The sequence below is a fragment of the Prinia subflava genome (genome assembly GCF_021018805.1).
Source record: "Prinia subflava isolate CZ2003 ecotype Zambia chromosome W unlocalized genomic scaffold, Cam_Psub_1.2 scaffold_33_NEW, whole genome shotgun sequence".
Lineage (NCBI taxonomy): Eukaryota > Metazoa > Chordata > Aves > Passeriformes > Cisticolidae > Prinia > Prinia subflava.
In genome coordinates this window covers 2,274,174-2,294,918 of record NW_026960610.1, presented here as the reverse complement: position 1 = coordinate 2,294,918, position 20,745 = coordinate 2,274,174, and the positions used below count along the sequence as shown (strand labels likewise).

At 45.8% G+C, this 20,745-nt stretch overlaps 1 protein-coding gene across 5 annotated transcripts in view; it reads left to right on the top strand.

Annotated features, from left to right (window-relative positions):
- Positions 1 to 20,745, top strand: part of NEDD4L (NEDD4 like E3 ubiquitin protein ligase) — a 103,632-nt gene that overhangs the window by 7,482 nt on the left and 75,405 nt on the right. The window contains exon 1 of one of the 5 annotated variants that reach the window (XM_063424558.1): positions 18,336 to 18,379. The exons of 1 other annotated variant lie outside the window; for it this stretch is intronic. The gene's annotated coding sequence lies outside the window, so the exon portion shown is untranslated. Of the gene's footprint in view, positions 1 to 18,335; positions 18,380 to 20,745 lie in introns of those variants that run through there. 3 more of the 5 variants (XM_063424561.1, XM_063424560.1, XM_063424562.1) reach the window with 3 other exon arrangements.

Here is a 20,745-nt window from a genome sequence, read left to right as displayed (position 1 = left end):
AATCCTGGCTTGAGGGTGGAAGTATGTTCTTGTAATCTGTGTTGATTTTAATTGAAAGCAGTTCAAAGTCTGACTCTCTTTAAGCATCTTTATGTTATGTAGATGATCACACCAAATTCATGGTGAGATTTTGTAGAGATGGGAGTGATGAGTAGTGTGCAGGAAAAGGTGTCCTGGGATGACTCCCTCATGGATGGTCTGTTTGGAAATTATTGTGGTGGGGAAAATCTGCTTTTGGCCTCTTCCTGATGGCACTGGATGTAAGGTTTGTAGTGTGCTGCTCTGGAAGCCATGTGGACAAAAATGAAGTCACCACAGAAGTGTTAGGTTTTGGGGTGGGAAAGAGGAGGCCAAGCTGAGACCATGGGTGATGGGAGACGGCCCAGGTGCCTGGAAATGAGGCTTTTACTGGCTGCTCCCATCAGAGCTGCTTTAGCCTGATTTATTCAACTGAACCAAATGTGGATTTTTGGGTTTGGTGTACTACAGGGCTGCCTGTTGTGACTGTCTCCTTAGCACTGGGCCCTTGTGGCGGAGCTGGGTGTGTGTGATGTGCTGAGGACCTTTGGCTGGTGCTGGTCTTAGTGATTGATCCCAGGACAGTTTACTTGCACCTCTACCCTCTACTTGAGCAGAGTGAGTTGAGGCTGATGGCTTCTGGAGCAGCCCACACAAATCCAGTGGACTTGCGCTGCTGAAAGAGAAATGCCGCTTTCTCTTGTACGCCCTGGGACTACCTGTGGCCCAGTACAAATCTGCAGACAGCGTCCCATTGTGAAATACAAAGTTGTGTTTCGTGTCAGGGAAATAAAAAGGATCTGTGTAATTGTAATTGTAGAACACAGCCATGGGACAGTTATGAAGATGAGTTCTAATAAACAACCGGGGAAAGCATGGAAGGAGGTTTTTGAACAAACTTTGCTTTCAATTACCTATTATAAATCTCAAGCTATTCTGTAATAAGTGTCTTTTAATTATAACTTTAGAAGCTTGCTTTGTATTAAAGTATTTTTAACTGTAGTTTTAGAATGTAAAAAGGCTTTCTCACAGACTGGTAAAAAACCATCCTGGATATGGAAGAAAGATTTCAGCTTGCTCATTTATGGTTCCTGAAAAAGGGAAACTGAACATCACTATCAAAGACTGATAGACCTGGAAAATAGAAGCTGGACCCCACCACCTGGGATACATATCCTGGATGTACATCCTGGAATATTGAAATCTAAAATAGATCACAGTAGACTATAGAAATTGAATAGGAACTAAACATCACCATCATAGATTTACGATTTCTAGGTATTGAATAGTGATGTTAAAAATTTGAAATAGAAACTGCTGAGAAAAGCTTATGAATATGTATGAATATAGCCAATAAAATACCAACAAGTCCAGCAATCGGTGTGCAGATGGAAGGGAAAATCCTTCCACTGTACCCAGCGCTGCCTTTGCCCATACTTTACCATGCTAATTAATCAATTATTAAATTGAATTGCTGCTTGATATATTGGCCGTGTCAAACATCTTATTTCTAACACCATGTCTTTGTGGGGCTGTTGAATTGCAGTAACTTCTCGAAAGGTGATGGAAGTCAGAGGTATGTGGCAAGAGCTGCTGGGGTGGTGGTGGGGAGTGTGTGTGAAGGGAGGGTAGGGCACCTGCTCTTTGGTGGCCATGAGCTGTGAAGTTGGCTGTGTGGGTTTCCTGAATCCAGAGCTTTAGCTAGAATCCTGACTCTGATGAAATCTGTGGCAGGTTTGTCTAAAAGCACCTCATCTGTAGTCATATGGGAATGTGAAATGGATGAATTCTCTTACAAACAAGTGGAGTTTTTAACCTTTCTTTAAAGATTTCTTGAGTTGACTGTTCCTGCTGTTTGTGGTGAAGGGAGTGGTGATAGGGAGAAGTGGTGTGTGGACAAAACTGAGTCTAGGCTTTGTGCTTGTGCTGATTCAGCCTCATTAACAAAGCAATAGCTTTGCTGTTCAGTGATGAGCAATGGACTTGCTTCTTTAACCTCTGCTCTTGGTACAGTGATGTTCAATCTATCATAAAATATTGGCTTGGCCATTGTTTGTAACAGTTGAGCTGAAAGAACTTGAAAATGCTGTCTTGGACAGGTGTTGCTTTAGTGAACTGAGTGAGAGCATATGGCAGTGGTGTATATGCAACTCAATTTTATAGCTGTGGGAATGGTGTCACTGTTTTGAGGTCAAGGTTGCAGGATCACCTCCCTGCCTCACTTCATATGTGCTTTTTCTCCCCCTCTTTGTTAAAATGCAGTCTTAGTGCTGAAGTTTACCCCCATCCAAGTGAACGGGTGGACACTTTAGGTGGAGAACTGCCTGATCCAGGGAGTGGTGAGTTGGGCAGCTTAGGTGCTGTGTGTCACAGTGAGGGGCATGTTCCTTGCACAGCTTGCGCTTGTTTCAGATAAGTGGTGGAGGCACATGTTTGGGTGGGTGCCAGAAAGACCTCTAGAGTTATCCTTGCTGGCTGTTTGGTTTGTTTCAGTCCCATCTGCTCAAGTCTGGTCATTTACTATTTTATTTTTTATGTCCAGTGTCCATAGAAAAATATTCAGTCCTCAGGGTCAGGTAAATTTCTGTGCATGTCTGGCCTGGACTGTGTGTGAATAACCACTCCTGCTACCATGGCCCTAGGAGGCACTTCTTTCTGTTCCCTGTGGGAGGGAGCCTTGCTGTGTGGTTTTCCCTGGCAGGGTAGGCTGGTCCCAACAACACTGTGACACACCTGGGTCATGACAGTGTCCATGCTGATGACTCTCTGTCCCCGCTGTCAGAGCAGGGGTGTGTTGGGAGTGCAGTGAGTGGATGAATCTTGCTTCATGCCTTCTCTGTCGGCACTGCCTCCTGGCCTCTACACCCCAGCAGGAGGGCTGGCTTCTCCTGTGCCATTCTCGCCTCAGCTGGCTCCGGTGCTGCTTCTCACCCACAGTTCTGGGGCTGATCCTCTCCTACCAGTCATGCTTGTTAAGAGGCTTGTAGGAGACAAGTGAGAGCATTCTCATTAAAAACGAGCTATTCCCAGGTTATTGGTAGCCTGAGAGTACTGGAGGGGTGTTTTCCTCCCTCATAAGCAGCTCTCTGGCTGTGGCCATGACATCAGGACTCCACCAGTACTGCTGGATGCTCACTGGAGGCACAACAACCCGAGAGCTGGGCAGGAAGAGGGACAGGCTTCCCCTGGCCACCAGGGATGTGGGATGAAGGTCTGGAAACCAGAGCTGGATGTGGGACTTTAGGAGAGATAACGGGCAGTGAACCTGAATGGATTGTTCTCTTTTTAAGGTAGCACTGTAGATATTTTTTCCCAAATTCTCTTTTTTGTACAAAGTGGATTATCCTGATGCTTCTGTTGCCTCTCTTATCCAGAAGCTACCTTCTTGTTCTTTGTTTAATTAACATGATAAAGAACATGCTGGATTTTCCTCCCCCGTGTTGAAGCTGAGGTTTCACTTATCCCTGTTTGGGGGCCAGCTGCATCCCAAAAGTGGTGGCTGTGCCACTCTGGAACCCCAGAATGGGGGAGGTGGGTGCAGCAAAGGCCAGCAGACTCCCCTGTCCTGCAGGTGCTGTGCTGGGCAGGTCTGGCTAGGCTGGGAGCAAGGTCAGAGTTGTTTTTTTCCAGGGATATCCTGCAGCTGTACTAGAGGTTGTGCCAAATCAAGTCTCACAGTCAGGTTTTGGTTTTGTCTTAACTAGTTTCTGTTGTAGTTTGAAAGTCAAACATTGTAAACCAGACTGTGCTAAGTGGTTACAGGCTGGGTGTGGATTGCTTGCCAGGTCATTTGTCACCATGTTCCTGCATGGTCCTAATGCAAGATCCTGACAGAGCCCCTTTGGAAGCTGTTGAAACCATGGGCCCTTCACAACTGTTACTGACTGGCCTCAAAGTCTGCACAGTTAAGATGCTGGAGTTTGTAGTTAATGTGTTTTCAAGTCTTATGGTGACCTTCTCGTATCATGTGCCTACCTGTGTCACTTTTTTCCTTAGAATGTGTCCAAAATTTGGCTTGGAACTAGTGCATATTTTAAAACATTTTAGTCACAGCTTTACTCAGTTTTGATTGACATTGTTATTAAAGAAATGCCTCTTAACACTGCTTGAATTGATTTAGCAAAACCCTGAGTGGTTTCTTCAGCCTGCTGACATCATGGGAGTTCATCTTTAATCCCTTGTGCTGCTGTCATTTTATTTTGGGTCTGGTCAGTTCAGTTCTGAGCTACTTGTACCTGCATTTGTGTTTCTTCATTTCACTCCAGTGAGAGATGATCAGCTGTAATTCGGTGCAGGTACTTGTACCCTGGGCCAATGCATGCCGCACAGTTCCCAGCAGCTCTTGAGTGTCTGTGCCCTACAGAGGGTGAGGTTGTTGTCTCAAATTCCCAAAACTTGGACAGGAAGTAGATCCTGTGTGAGAGGTCAGAGGTGAGTGACAAAATGGCTGCTGCAGCCTGTACCTGGTGAGGGAAATCACTAAGCACTCAGCACTTTTGGTCACCTCTGTGTGTCAGACACCAGAACTGTGGCATTTGGGAAGTGAAGTTGGGGTCCCCAGCCCACTGTCACTGCAGGCTGGTGATGCCTTAAGAAGCTGAAACAGAGGCTAGGCAGAGTTAAAGGAATAAAGTGAGTATTTAAGTGCCTTCAAGGCCATACCCTGGCAACACCAGAGCCACAGTAGTGACTTTGCCCAGATGGCTCCAAGATGGAAGCAAAAGGAGGGCCTCGTCACGAGGTCTCCTACTTTTATAAGTTCCAGTCCATTTGCATATAGCAGTCAACTGTCCAATCAATAATTCTAAATCACAAAGCTTCATCCTCCTGGCTTGCCTCCTTTCCATGTTGTTTATGCTCTGGGCCTGGAGTTTGAAGAGAGTGTCCTTGAGTCCCCTGCTGGGACAAAAACTGCCCTGCCCCCATCATCCTGTGAAAAGATCCCAGCACCACTTAATATGAAAGTGAAAGCTACCCACCAAAGTAAAAACAGAAAAACCCAAACCTAAGGCATCACTGGAGCACACATGCTGATAGATAGCCTTTGATAAGGCTGGAATGTGCTACAGAAGCTCTGAGTATCATTGCTAACTGTTGCTGTGGAAACTGGCTGGTTTTGGTGGTTTAGCACTTGGCATCTCCTGATATTTATTGGGAAGGTGAGGCAGTGCTGTAGCTGATCCCCCAGCCTGGAATCGCATGCCAGGACTGGTGGACACCAGGATTGTTACGCAGGTGTTGCTGGATGTGTGACCTGGGGTAGCTGCCACCAGGAGGTCAAACAGACTCTACCTGTGTCCTGGAGTTGGCATGGCTCCCCAAGGCATCTCCTGCTTGCTTGTCTCTGGGGTGTTGGGTGCTTGGGGCTGCCATGGGGATAGGCTGACCCCAAGGGCTGGGACGCTGTCCCTGTCTTGGAGGCCAGAGTTGGCAGGAACTCCCTGCCTCCCACAGCTAGCCTTTAGTCCGGACAGGTTGTATGAGGAAGACAGCTGGTCAGAAGGAACACGTTGTGTGTGTTTGTGCTCCCTGTGAGTGTGCTATGTCCAAAAATCCATGACCGCTGTGTGATAAAAGCTGTTCACAGCTCTTATCAGGGCTTCCTGAATTCCTCTTGCTCTGGCATTCACCTGGGTCTCATGTTTCCTGTGGATATGGTTGGTTGTGATAAACGCCAATCACTCGTTTTTTTTGAAATTTATGAATATTTAATAAAGAATAAAAATTGGTTACAAAAATATTAATACAATAATAACAGTTTAAAAAAAGTTTTCAGAGACAGGACAAATAATGAGACAATAAGAGCAAAGAAGGTAGCCCGGGTCTACCGTCCCCCCTCCCTCTCAGACAAAGGCTGTGAAGGAGAAGGGCCCCGAACAAAGAGAAGTCTTCTTTTTTAAGCCTTCAGTTTATGACTATTCATATCTTACGTAAAACGAGTAATTTTCAGCTGTTTCTTGTCACAAAAGTTTTCTGTTAATTAAAAGAACGCATGAGAGCATACGTCCTTGAGAAAGTTAGGTTCTGTGGATAAGAGGCCATAAATTCTTCTTCACTAGAAGGTTTAGGGGCCTCTGTAAGGTTTAGGGGCCTCTGTGAATGTTATCTCTGTGCTGAGGAATTTCTCTTCTTGAGCAAAAAAATATAACACACATACACAGCTTCTATAGTACTATGACATTGTTAATTACAAAACTACATTCACTTACATTATTCTAATGTTAATATAGTATAACTTTTCTATCAGATTACATATAGTAAATATCTGCGTAGAGCCACACATACAATATGCCTTTTTCACATTGGTGGTCTTGGTTCTGCTGCCCATTGTCTTCTCACTTGTGTCCCTGGGGCTCAGTGTTAAACTCAAGAGCGAGCAGAGGCTGAAGGGCCAGCGTGGTGGTCTTTGCTGTGAGGGGCTTGTGTCCAGCAATGAGGGACAATTCTTGACCTTTGGACTTCATCTCTGATCTCTGGTTGCAGTCTGTGCTCTTTCTGTCTTCTTGGGTAGAGGTGGTACTCCCTGCACTTTTCGGGAGAGGTTTAAGCCCTTCTCCACTGTCAAAGTGGCCATTAATGTTGTGTCAGTCCTTGGAGTGATGCTGCTCAGACTGGAACATCCTTGCTGTTTCAATGACACTAAGGAGATTTTTCTTTCTGAGAAATCTTGAGTCTTCCAGTCAGATGGAAAGACAGGACTGTGGGTAATTGAGACAGAGGACAAGCTGCACTGTGATCACCTCTGAAAAGCTTTTTCATGGAGAAACTCCCCCTTCTCCTTCCTAATATTCCATCAATGCTTTCAGTGTTTGGAAGGTGCCTTAGAGGCAGGAGGTACCTGACAGTATAGGACAGGGAGTACATTGATTTAGTGTTTTTTACAGTTTTCTGACCTCACTTGCGGTTTTTAGGGAAGGCTGGACAAGGAAAGATGTCAAGATCACTGTTTGAGAGCTGGGAGTGTTGGGAGAGAGCACTTTGCTGCTCTGGATGCAGAAATATTGGATATTCCTGTCAGAAGATAGTACCAAATTACATAGTAAGCTTTGTGTGCCAGTGAAGGGTGTCTGCTGGGCTGGACAGCACTCTCATTATTAAATAAAAATTACCCTTTTGCATTCAAGCAATGACTTGGGAAAGAATAATTGGGAGAATCTTTCATTATTCCAGCTAACTCCAGTTTAGTGGTAGCTCTGGCCTGGCTACTGTGGAAAGTGACTAAGCTGAAATGCTGCCTCTGAGATGGTCAAAGCTAAACAGGATAAAGTTGTTGCAAAGAGTTGAAGGGACAGTAAATGTAGAATTGCATTTTATGGAAATGGTATGCTCTGGCTCACCCCTGGAAAGTGTATGGTTTATCCCAAGTTTGTAACCTCCCTGCAGTATCGTGTATCTGTAACTCTATTGGCTGAAGAATCTTACCGCGCCTACTTTGAAACTCCCTGTTAAGAATGCAGGGGGAAGTAGGCTCGCCCTCTTTGCCCAGGAGGTCTCCGGAGGCTTCGCTCCTCTCCCCTTCCCTCTCTCCCCTTCCCTCTCTCCCCTTCCCTCTCTCCCCTTCCCTCTCTCCCCTTCCCTCTCTCCCCTTCCCTCTCTCCCCTTCCCTCTCTCCCCTTCCCTCTCTCCCCTTCCCTCTCTCCCCTTCCCTCTCTCCCCTTCCCTCTCTCCCCTTCCCTCTCTCCCCTTCCCTCTCTCCCCTTCCCTCTCTCCCCTTCCCTCTCTCCCCTTCCCTCTCTCCCCTTCCCTCTCTCCCCTTCCCTCTCTCCCCTTCCCTCTCTCCCCTTCCCTCTCTCCCCTTCCCTCTCTCCCCTTCCCTCTCTCCCCTTCCCTCTCTCCCCTTCCCTCTCTCCCCTTCCCTCTCTCCCCTTCCCTCTCTCCCCTTCCCTCTCTCCCCTTCCCTCTCTCCCCTTCCCTCTCTCCCCTTCCCTCTCTCCCCTTCCCTCTCTCCCCTTCCCTCTCTCCCCTTCCCTCTCTCCCCTTCCCTCTCTCCCCTTCCCTCTCTCCCCTTCCCTCTCTCCCCTTCCCTCTCTCCCCTTCCCTCTCTCCCCTTCCCTCTCTCCCCTTCCCTCTCTCCCCTTCCCTCTCTCCCCTTCCCTCTCTCCCCTTCCCTCTCTCCCCTTCCCTCTCTCCCCTTCCCTCTCTCCCCTTCCCTCTCTCCCCTTCCCTCTCTCCCCTTCCCTCTCTCCCCTTCCCTCTCTCCCCTTCCCTCTCTCCCCTTCCCTCTCTCCCCTTCCCTTCCCCCTCTCCCTCAGTGACCATGCTGCCTTCCCGGGGTTGAACTCCAAATAAACCCTCATCTCATCAGCACCTCACCAGCCGTCTAGAGTCTCATTGCCTGCCTGCATGCGAACACCCACGACCCCAGAGCCCGGGGGGCTCCCGAGGAACCCTCCCTGGGGTCCCCCCTAAAATCAAAATTACAACAAGTAAACAATATTAATTTCTTTCTCACTGCTGCCCTGCATCTTTGGCAGCTTACATGTGCTGGGACCTCTTTCTGGTTTAGATGTGTTCCCATCTCTCAGTGGTTATTGGTTGATAAATAACCCTCCTTATTCCCCTCAAGGGTCTAAGCTAGCTCAGTCCTTCTCAGGCCTAGGAGGATTATATCAAGAGAGACAGGAAAAGGATTCAAAAGAGGCTCTCACCCTTTTCTGCTGCAGATCTTTATTCCAGGTTGGTGTCCCAGGAGAGAGGGTGATCCCGGGGGACAGGGGTCTTTTCTCAGGGTTTCTGAGGGAGGGGCAAGCTGGCACACAGCCAATGGGGTCAGAAGGGGAAGGAAGGGTCAGACTACATGACAGGAGTTCCAGGGGTCCCTGAGGGAGAAGAAACCATTTCCCCAGGGGGATGTAACAATTGGTTACATGGGAGGAACTGGTACTTTTCCTCTAGCATCCCTCTGAGTTCCTTTGTTTGGATATTGGAGTTTTGTACTGATTTTTTTTTCCCTTGTTATGAAAATGCTTGAGAAGAGAGAATAAATCCCTCTGCAGGACACCTGCTCCATAGAATTGTTCCTTGGCAGGCTGTTTCTCAAGGCCAGTGACTTTCAGGCTTCCTTCTGACAAAGCAGGCTGTGATTTGTGCCACACAAGTTGTTGCCTTTTCCTTGCCCAGGGCTAGAGCTGCTCCTGTTGTCTCTGTGGCCTGTGCTGGAAAGCCAGGTGGGATTCAGCAGGTATTAGCTAGTCCTGTGTGCCAGGCTGATTCCCTGGGTTAGGAGGCACTGCCAAGGCTCTGCAAGGGCGTACTCAGTGCTCACTCATGTTCCTTGCAGAGCTTGGGATGAGAGGGGAGCTTAGCACACTTGGCAAACAGACTTTGCCTCAGTGGTGCTGTCTGTGTGTGCGGGGCTGGTTCTCCCTCTCGACACACCCTCTGAACTGGGAGAACGCTGCTTTTTGTTGTCTGGGTGACATTCAGCAGGAAATGGGAAGTTACCTGCATGCTATAGCAATTGTGTGAAGTTACCTGGATGCCACAGCAATTCCAGGAGGTTTGGGGTTTTTTTCCTTTTTTGCACCAAACTTTCTGCTTGCTGAATAAATCTCAACACAGCCACCCTTATTCATATTTTGAGTCTTGTGCTTTAACACAGACTAAGTCTTCACAAACCAAACTGCTGACCCCCGGTGTGGTGGTTTGGTTTGATTTAGTTGCCCTCAGGGCATTCCTGTACTTGGCAACTTGGGTTTTTTTTTTGCTGACCACTTTAGCCCTTTCCTTAGTGTCCCAAGTTGCTTACCAGCATTTGTGTTTTCTGGAGCTGTTACCTGGTCTTTGGAGCAGATTTTACTGTGTTCAGTATAAGCAGCTGCAGTATGGGCTTGCATACAGGACAAATACCAACACATGGAATGTGTTAGGTTGTATGTTGTTGTGGAGCCCCAGCCCATTCTCAATGGGAGCCTTATCACAATCCCGGACTCCTAAACCCCGGCAAGCTCGGTGGAGTGGATTGTGATAAGGTCCAAAAGAAGTGGGGTGGCAACAGAGGGCTGATAAAGGACCACGCGGGGTTTTAAGCGTTGGCAGTTCCGGAGCACCTTTATTGTCCGAAGGGGGCCGGCGACAGAAGACCGAGAACAAAGAAATGCGAGCCCTTTTAAAGAGGGGTGGTACAAAAATCAGGAACCAATCAGTAACTTTCAGGGGTGGGGTATGGGATCACCCCATAGAGGGAGAACCAATCAGGGAAAACACAAAGGTGTGGTTTGAACATATTGCCAAATGGGGAACAGAGTTGGTGAGAACATTCCAGAACTGGGAAGTAGGTCTGGGATGATGGACATGGGGTGGGTGTGGGATGAGATAACAGTTGGGTTTGACAGACATGGGGGCTGAACCATGGATGGGGTTTGGGGGAATAAACCATTTTTCAGGGGATACCACAAGCCTGTTAAAGGAGGCAATTCTGTGCCATTGCAGTTTGGGCTCTGCAGCTCCAACCTGGTTTTCTCCCTTTGCTTTGGTACAGCAGGGTTACCATTGTCTTGGTTTGGAAAGACAGGTGTCTATCAGTGAAAACTGGAGTTTCCCTTGGAATGGAGAATGTAAAAACCCCCTTCCTCCAAATTATTACAATTTTGCAATTAGGAGCTTTCAGGCAAAAATATGGGAATAGGAATAACAGTTGTTTACTAGGAATATTAAAAAAATTACAAATGCAGTAGTACAAAAAACCCCAAACAAGCAAACAAACAAAAGACCTAGAAAACCCTGACAGAGTCGGAGATATGACCTGACACCCTCTTGTCAGGGTGTTGGAAGCAGTCCAAATGAGTCTTCCTGGAGTAACATATGTTGTTCTGTGAAATAGAGATGATCCTGTAGAAAATAAGGGTCCAGTGCTGGCGAGATGGGTCCAGTCTTCCTCCAAGGATTCGGTGGAAAACCAGCTGCCTTAGTGTTTGGGATGGCTGGTTTTATGCCTGTGGAAAGGCTTTGGCTCCTCCCACTGAGTGGAGCATCTCACAATGGAATGAAGTAATGTTGTCAGTCATGTGAGAGGCCTTAAATGGCCCATTCACAGGTAATATCCCTCGGAGGAGGATGGGTGGAGGAAGAGATAAGAAGGCACTGCCTTATCTGGTGTTATCAGTTGTCCCATTAACAGAAGGCATCCGCCCTCTTCCCCCCTGTTATAAATGCCAATCCAAAAGTCCAATTGAAAATATCATTTGGTTTATTGAAAAGATCAAATTACAGAATTTCGGTAAAAAACCCCAGAGGAGTTACGTTGACGATGACCCGGGAGATCGTCAAAGGGTGAACTGGGACGCAGTATCTAGCACACTGCAGCACCCCCAAAAGTTTGTGAATTTGCCTCATTTGGGGCTCAGGTTTTATAGACTTTATTTTGCCCCGGCACAAGATTTCCCCACAGTCTCTTTTTTTCCCCGGAACTGGTTATTCGAATTCATAGTCGTGGTTGGTCTGTTGAAAAGATTTTCCTCTGTGTTGGGGGTTAGATTTGGTTTTTTTTTTTCTTCTCACAGAATTTTTTCCCGTAAGTTTCCAAGAAGCCTTGATGACTACTTAGTCAGAACAAAAGGAGTACTTGAGGGATATGGCAGCACGAGGCTACACCTATTGTTTTTGAGTCCCTGGGAGTGTCCCTCAGAGGGGAGAGATGATGAGCTTTGGGAAAGGTAAAAAGACAGATCTGGGGGAGGGGAGGGCACTCTTGCTCTCAGCGACGAGGAGGACGGTCAGGCTGCCCTCTGCCTCTGTCTCGTCCTGGGAAATCTATCGTCATCTGTGTACCCAGGAATCCTGAGCTCGCTTTCTCCAGCCTCCCCCCACCGCCACTGCTTCTTCGGAGCTTTGAGGTTCCCCTGCTACTCTGTAGTCCTGCACTGCCCAGCCCTGCCGGGACACCCCTGCTGCTCCAGCTACCAGCACAGAGCTCCTGATCTCATCCACCGGCCCAGGACTTTCCTCCCTTCCAGTTTGGCCTCTCAGAGTCCTGCAGGGGCGCCGAGATCAAACTGCTCTGGGCTTTTGTAAAAGAAAGCCCTCAAGGTTCTTGGTTCTGTTTATTATTGATGCTGTAGTTGTTGTTTGTTTGTCGTTTTGTCATATATACTAGTAAAGAACTGTTATTCCTACCCCCATACCTCTGTCTGAAAGCTCCTTTAATTTTTTTTAATCGGAATAATTTGGAGGGAGGGGATTTGAATTCTCCATCTCTAGGGAGGTCCTGCCCCTTCCTAGCAGATATCTGTCTTTCAAACCAAGACACTCTGATAGAGAGAGGTGCCAATTTCAGGCTTCCTGTGGGTGAATGGAAACTGAGGTTTGTGAATGGAAAGGCGTTCTTCTCCAGAGATCCAGGCGATGATGGTGCTCTGATGGCTCTGCTGTCCACAGGAGGAAGGACTGATTGCTTATCTTAATGTGTCCTCCTTTCTGATGCCAACGACATTTCCCGACAATTCTTTATCTTTTCCTAAATGGTAATTCTAGGGTGGTGCCTGCCTTGGGATCAGTAAATTCCAAGGTGGGCTGGAACTAAGGTTACCTTTTCATATAACATATTTACAGTGGTTACTTATGATTTTTAACATACCATAACCCATAAGAACATGAATTAACATTCCATGTTTTTTACACCCCCCTAGAGTTACAAGAGATAAAGAACAATATCTCCCAACTGGTTTCATCAGATGTAAATAGAATACACATTTTTGGTTACATTTTTCGACCCAAGACAACCATTTAGCAGCAAAATTGGACTTTGTGTAGATCATCTTGTTATTTCTAGAAGGGGATGTGACTTCATTTAAACTTGCCTGGAGGAAACCGAGTTTGTTCTTCAGAATTGTGGTAATTTGTGTGATCCCAAGAGGTTTTCACTGCTGTACTTCAGTCACTGTAATATGCATTTGTGTTCTTGGAAGAAAAATCCTGTTCTTTACTCCAGAGGTTGTTGACTGAGCTCTTTAAAAGTCCTTGTGGTGTCAGGAGCAACCAGCCCTTTGTGTACCTCATCATCTCTGCAGGTAGCAATGGGATACAGGGTCAAGAATAAGCAGGTAGAAGCAATAATTTCTTTACACAACTGGTTGCTGTGGAAGCTGATCCTCTACCTGTAACTTGCCTGGGGAATTTAGCATTGCTGTGCCCTCTGCTCGCTTCCCTTTCTGCCTCTTTGAGGAACATGCATCTGTGCTTCCCCAGGACAAGCTCCTGCTCTGGGATGCTGAATGACTGACCCTATTGCAGCACTTCTGCAAAACATGGATTCTGAATGTGCCTTTGGTTTGGGGCATTGAGCCCCATTTTGCATCCAGAATGCCTGGCAGGACACAAAGTGCTGCCTTTGTTTTAGATAATGAGTGGTGAATATTTTAATGAGTGTTTCTTATTCTAGTCAATGTCAAGTACCATTTTGGGAACAAGTGACTGAGCTAACTGTGGCAGGATTGCTAACCTCTGGGCTTGGTCTGGCAACAATCTGTTTATTGATAGAATGTCACAAATTTTGAATGAATTCCCCATAAACAATACAACTAAAACCCAAAACAAACAGCCACCCCAAATCTAACAACCAATGCAAGCAAAACTCCACCCCCCCTAAAACCCTTCCAACTCTTCCACCATCAATATATATGCAGAAATTACTGATGCAAACCAAAAAAGTGCTCAGTAGCACTATCACTGTATTTGTTTTTCTTTTGAGTCTGTTCTTTTGCAGTGTGTAAAAGACAAGCATATTCCATTAAAAGAAAAAAAATACCTTTAAATTAAGGTAATACCTACTTTTCTTCCTCTTCAAAAGCACCTTCAGTGCATGTATGCATAGGAGAGAACTTCTGCAGCTGAATTACTCAGTCTCCTGCATTGGGCATATTCTTGTTAATATTTTTTTTATTCCAGTTATTTTTCACACCACCTTAAATTCTGTTCTCATCTTCGGCTGTTCATAACATATCCCTGTATGTCAGTGGATGCACTGGAGAAGTGAAGAAGACTTCCACTGTGGGATTTGTCCTTCCAGCCAGGAGGGGCTGTGTTCGCTCCTGCTCAGTTGCCCAAATCTAGTCAGCCTCCAGCTCTTCCCTCTGGTGAACACTTCTCCCAGCCTGGCACGTCAGTGTCCATCATGCAGGGTACCTGAGCCTTGTGTCTTTCTGAGACTGAAAAAGTTCAGAGGTATTTCAGGTTTTAAGAGTCGCACTGGCATTTTCTTGTCAGTTGGTGTAGTTTTCCTGCTCTCAAGGTTTTTCTAGCAAAGCCTGTTTAAGCAGCTCCCTGTCCCATCTTCCTCCAGGTGAAACAGCCAGTGGTGCAGCTCTGGGCTGTGGGTGTGTGCCATGGAATTGATCCCTGGAGTTATCTGGGTTAGAAATGAGCCTCCAATCACAGTTTATTGTTGGATTGCGGTTTTATTGAATGTGTGTTTTGTCGTTAAACAGTGCAGCCACTGATGGTTTATGGTCTGGAATCATTAAATATCTAACAAGAATATAGATTGTGGTTACATAAACATGTTTGTGTGATCTGTTGGCAACTAGCTGGGCTTCTGGAGTGAATGCAGCTCAACCTCCCCTGTTTGATACAGGATCTTTGCTTGCTCTGCAACACCTTCCACTAGACCAAATTGCTCCAAGGCCCAGCCTGGCCCTGAGTTGGGAATATCATTAACCAGATTAATATCGCTGCTGAATTTGGGCAGGGAGTGGGTGTGTATACTGCGTACTGATGGAGGCTTTTGGATAAATCGGTGGATTTTTGTGGGAACTGACAGTCTAAAATACAGCATTGCACTAGATTTGTGTGCCATTTCACATTTTTCACATAGGAAAAATGAAGGTGATTGTATTAGGCATAAGGCATAATTTTTCACTTTTAAAAAGTTTGAATGTTAAGGGCCTAGTGCATTTCATGAGATCAAAAGACAGCAGTTCAAGATGTTTAATGGGGTTTTTTTTAATAATTAAAATATAAGTGTATCAGAGGTTGATTTAGTGAAAGATAAAAACCTTTATGTTGTGCTAGAGTGGCTGCTTTGAAAGCAAGTCCTCCTGTCAGGTCCTTCTGTGAGTCCTTACTGCGGACTGCTAATTGGGAATTCAGACCCTTTCTTGTTACTGGCCAGGGTTGTCAGACATCCACTGGGGACATGGATTTTTAGTGTTTCTTTTTTGCCTAGTAAGTTTTGAAGTACTGCTGGAAAGTAATGGATCCGTGTGGGCTCTGACCTGAGGATAATGAGGATTTGAAATGAAACCAACCTGCCTTGTTCTTTTGCCAGCGTCAGGGCCAGTGCCCTGATGCTGGCAAAATCCTACACAGAGAATCATCATTCCTTTGTTTTATGGTAATTTGTGCATGTCAGAAAGTGGGGTACTTGTTTAAATAAAACCTTGATGTTTTAATTAATCCATTTGCTTTCTGTGTCCCCAGAGGGAAGGAAAAGAAGTTCTGTCAGACTTTTCTTTAGGAACTTTCTGTTGAAATTTGCAGTAAATGTTCAGTTTGGATGCAGGTGATCTTGGTGCTGGTCTGTCATGCAATATCAAGATTGGGTGTGGTTTTTGGGGTGATTTTTTTTTTTTCATTTTTAAAGCTAAGTCCCAAAGGAGAGTCACTGTCAGGTCACAGATTCCTGCAAATGCACCAGTTACTCCCAGTCAAAGCTTTGTTCAGGTTTTTAATAGCAATGTGTACCAGATGCTGTTCTTTTTCTCTGCTCCCACCAAAGATAAAACACTTCTCTTGTCCAGAGAAAAGTAGATCAAGGTTTCCTTTAGAAAGAGAATTTCCTAGACTGTAAATGCATGGCATGTACAGATGATTCAGCAAATATACCCTCCTGCCCTTAGGATGTTAGTGGGCATTGTGGTATCGGGTTGAAGGTTGGACTTGGTGATCTTGGAGGTCTCACATAGCTGTAATGATTCTGTGATTGCTGCATGAGACACTGGAGAGCTCAGTCAATGCGGTTGTGCAGAAAACAATGTTTTGCTTACATGAATTATTTAATAAGAATTATTTTATAAGATATAAATAGGTCTGAAAGTTAAATAATGAGAAAAAATTCTTGTGCAGTACAACAGATCCATTAAATGGAAGTTCATTTGCGTCCTCTTAGGTATTTCCAAAGCTCACAGGTGGCGTAGTTCAACACACTTGCTAAAATTGCTCAAGTATATCTAACTGCATGGAGTTCAGTGAGTTTCTATAAAAATAGATCACAATTCACTTGGAACACTTCGTTTTATAAAACATAGTAAAAATACCTTGTAAGCAGATTTTCAGGAGGGCAGCACTGTGGTTTGAGCCTGTTTGTTAATGGTGTGCTTTCAGCATTGGGTTGGGTGTTTGGACTCCTGGTCCCATGCACTGTCACTGATGTGTGGGTACCTTTGATCCCCCTGCACTACTCCTGATGGCTGTTCTCACTTGCTCATTCCAGTTTTGTGTGCTCTTTTCTGCTGGTTTGACCCCATGGAGGAGCGGCATCATTATAGGGTCCTTCTAAGACAAACTTGTGCCTTGATGAAATTCTGCCTGGTGTTTTTTTCTGCTGAGTGTGTCATTCCAGCCAAGGAAAACATGAATATAGTCCCTCTTCTTCAGAGGTCTGAAACAGGACCTAAATCACTATTTTAAAACATGTAATATTTCTCCGTTGTATGAGATTATGAATACCATAGTTGTCCAAACTCTGCAGTTCTTTTAATGCTTACTGATGTTATTCTTCATCTTATGATTCCTGCTGTGTGAGAATCCTTGCTCGGCCAGGAGTGCTCTAGAGGACCAGATATGCACCATGGACTGACCAATGCATTGTAGCCAGGATGGTCTTTATGATCCAAACTGCATAGCTTTCTTTTCTCCAAAAGCTTTTAGGTTTAGTTGCTGTAATTTTGCGATCTGTGGAGAAAATAATGGAGTTTTTACAAATACATTGCATCCTGCAGCGAGGGTTGAGAACTCTGTGGGTAAGAAAAGGCACAGTTTAATTTACTCTTGAATTTGGTGAGGAGGAGTGTGATGAACACATGGAAGGATAAAGTTCTGAGCTGGGTTCCTAGGCTGCTTGTGGTGAAGCTGAAAGGAGATTTTAATGTTCTTGCTTGAGCCACATGAGTTGTTAACCAAGTGACCTTTTAAGTTTGTTTTCTGTGCTGAACTTGCAGAGGAGAGTGAAGATTTGGGTCATAGCCCTGGTGCATGGTTTTGTTTGCATTGCACAACTGAGATTTTATCAAACACTTGGCAAAATTTCCACTGACAATTTCAAGATTAGTAAGATATTGCAAGAATTATAGTGAGACTTACCACATTCTGTTGCTATGGCCTTCAGAAAGTCACTGTGATGTCCTCAGAGATGCTGTTTCCATGGGGTGCGCTCAGCTGCCTTCCCTGGGGGTGATGGTGACAGCCCGCCAACAGGGTACCTCACTTGAATTCTCCCTCTTGGGCTGTCCAGCATTGTTTGATGTTAGGGAGGTGCCAGTCAGAACAGGATAAGCCAATTTGGGAATACTCTCTGCAGGAGGGTGATGTGGAATAGCTTCCTAAAGCACTTTTTTTTTCACTCAGGCATATGTGGATTGGTTTAATCCACCAAATGAAAGTAAGAATTGGCTCAACTCTTCTGCCATTGAACTTGGTGTCAGTTGCTGGGAGATTTAGGAGAAGCCTAACATGGTTAATAGGCTTGCTATGGCAAACACTGGCCCTTAAGTAGATGAAACATACTTGATTTTGCTTTGGAACTGCAGATCCTGGTTAATTTTCTACCTGCAAATGGGGAGAATTAAGAGCAGTGTGTGTTTGGGTGACTGTGTGTAGCACACTGGGCTCTGTGTGTGAGTTTTCATTCAGGAAACCAGAAGTGCCACAGTTAAAACATTGAATTAAAGGTTTGTTGTCTTTTCCATTTGGATTTGTTTTGCCACCAAAACACTGAGTGAAAGAGCTGTTATCTTTTTTAGTATGTTATGTTTTGCAGACTTTCGTATTTAATAAATCTAGAGATGAGGTGCTCAGTGGATGAAACCGGATTCACAGTCTCTGCATGCAGGTAACATTCCAGTGGGATTTGGTTTCTCTCCAGGCAGTTAGTGGAAATTTACCTCGCTGGCACCTATCATGGGTTGGAATCAATAATGTCTCTATACAAAGTGAAGGGAAAAAAAGAGCCAAAACGAACCCAACCAACACTCCCCCACCGTGGCTCAGGTGAAGCTCTCTCCAGGTGAAACCCAAGCTCGCTGGCCTTTCCCCTGGTTGCCTTGGTGATGGTCATTTATTGCCTCCGTGTCTGAATTTCCGCATGTGTGGGTGGAGGTGGCGGGCAAGCAGCAGTGCCTGGTGGAGCTCTTGGCGTGGGGGTCCTGCGGTAAGTGCAGCTCTCGTGCTGGTGCGAAGGCCGTGGTGTGACAGCGGGGTGTGCTCTGGCTGCCAGGTGACAACCTGGTATCCCGCATGGGATGGCTGCAACTGCGTGCGACTCAGAAAACAGGACAGTAAACCTGCCCATCTTGGGGTGTTTGACTCGGAAATGGTTTTATGTACCTTTGGAAAAACATGTTAAATGTTTAATCTTGGTCTGCGTGGCAGCTGTTCAAATATTGGTTTGCATTGATCCAGCTGTTGTGCCTTTCACACTTGTCTGTTCATTTAAATGAGTCAACCTTCTAATTTTATACCCCCATCGATTGTTATTTCAGACTGTTCTCTTAATGTGTACATTACATGTGTCATGGGATTGTCTGTCCTGTTGGAAGTTGACATCTGCAGCTTTCCTTCTTACACCAGACTAGATTGCTGTGGCTTTCTTTCAGTGTGCATTCAGAACATACAGATGTGTATTCCAAAACTTGTTCAGGTTGATTTTATGGCACTTGTATATGGGTGTAGCTGGTGCTGGCTAAGCTGCATCTCCTGGATCACCCTTTGAATGGGCAGCATTTCGCCCTGCCTGTGGGGGAGAAGGCAGCTTGGGACACTGTGAAGAATGACCTGCGTTCCTTCTCTTCTGCTGTAACAATTCTTCTCTAAACTCCCCAGCTCCAGGGTATTTTACTAATCCAAGGGCAGGACTTAATAAGTTTTCTTTATGTGAGTGCTTTAATGGGTCTTAGAAATTACTTGGCTTTCCAGAGCAACCGGAGAAAGTGAATGTGGTGTGTGTTTAACAAAAAATTAACAAAATGTGAATCATACAGATAAATATACATACAAAAGTCTCCTAAATCTGGAAATACATCTGCTTTCCTTCATCTTTTCTGAGGTGAACTGTTTGTTCACTGTTGATGAAGTCTGGGTTTTGATCTATAATAGGCTTCCAGTTCCACAGCTTGGTTCCACCTAAATAATCCAAGTCCTCTGAAATGGCACTGTGAACTGCAGCTAAGAGAACACAACCTGTGTAAAAGTTACCCCTCAGCAAAGAGGAGAACTCTGTAACCTTTGACATGTTTTGGGAAGGCAGGAATATGTAAACTTCATGTTAATGATTGGACGGAGCAGAAGTCGGTGTTGATGTGAGATGCAGTGGAGCTCAGCACTAATAGGTAACCAGGCCCCTCAGGGCAGGCTGCTGCAGCAGCTGGGGAGGCTGTGTTTGGGGCCAGGACTGGAGCATGGGCAGGGACAGCTGCGGAATGTCCACAGCCCCACAGCCATCCCCGCCTGCACCCACAACCTTGCATTCCCAGCAGCCTCGACAGTGGACTGAATCACAGTGCTCAGGACAGCACTGCTTGGAATTCCTGGTTGTGTTCTGCACTGTAGGTGCCAAACCCAAGCAGGGCAGGAATGGAACTGCAGCATCAGCTCTGGGGCTGCGCAGAGCACAGCCTGGCCTCTGGAAGCAGGAGCCACCTGGGGTAGGGAGTGGCAGCATCTGGAGCCCTTTCCAGGCTCAGTATGCTCCAGGCAAGGTTGAAATAGGATAGAAAAATGTCTGTGGAATGAGCTTTCAAACTCTGCTTCAAAAAGCAGCTTAGGATATGTGCTTTACAAACCACGGAATTCAGTGGAATACAAAAATTGCAGTCAGGTGTTCACTCCCTGCACAGAAGGTAAATACAGTTTAATCTCATTACCAGCCAAGCGTTTTTTTCTGCTATGCAATTTCAGCTCTGAGCAGAACCAAAGATTCTTCCTTGGCAAATAGCAACTCAAGTGGCAAGTCACCTCTGAAGCCTTGTCTCCCCTTAACTGTTCTCAGCTTGCCATTTCCTGCCTCCTGATCTCTGTGGTGTTGCAAGGAGGAAAATTTGGCTGCTCATGGACGGATGGGGTGGGATGATAAACAGATGAGGGTGGGTGCTGGACTCTTGGGTGCAGGAGTGAAGGAGTATCCCAAGATTGTGTCCTGTAGTGTGCAGTTGCCTCCACTGCTTGCTGACTCAGGGATATTGGATACTCTTGCCAGAAAATGGGAGTTTGTGTTGGGAAATTGCTCTTTAAGAATATGTTAGATGATTGATCACTGATGGAAGTCTTTCAGTCAGGATACTTAACTGCCAGTAAATTGTGCTCTGAAGCTTTTGTGTGGATCAGGTCGTGGTCTGGACAGTTTGAGTCTGAGTGTGTGCTCAACAGTTTCGGTTCATGTGAGACCTAAAGCTGTTCAGCTGAGAGAACTCAGGGTTACACCATTGCTTCTGGCATCTCTTTCCATTTTAAGATACGGCCAGGCTAATTAAGCAAGTGCTTTTTTAGAGTCCAGCAGAAGAACCATCTTATTCCAGCCAG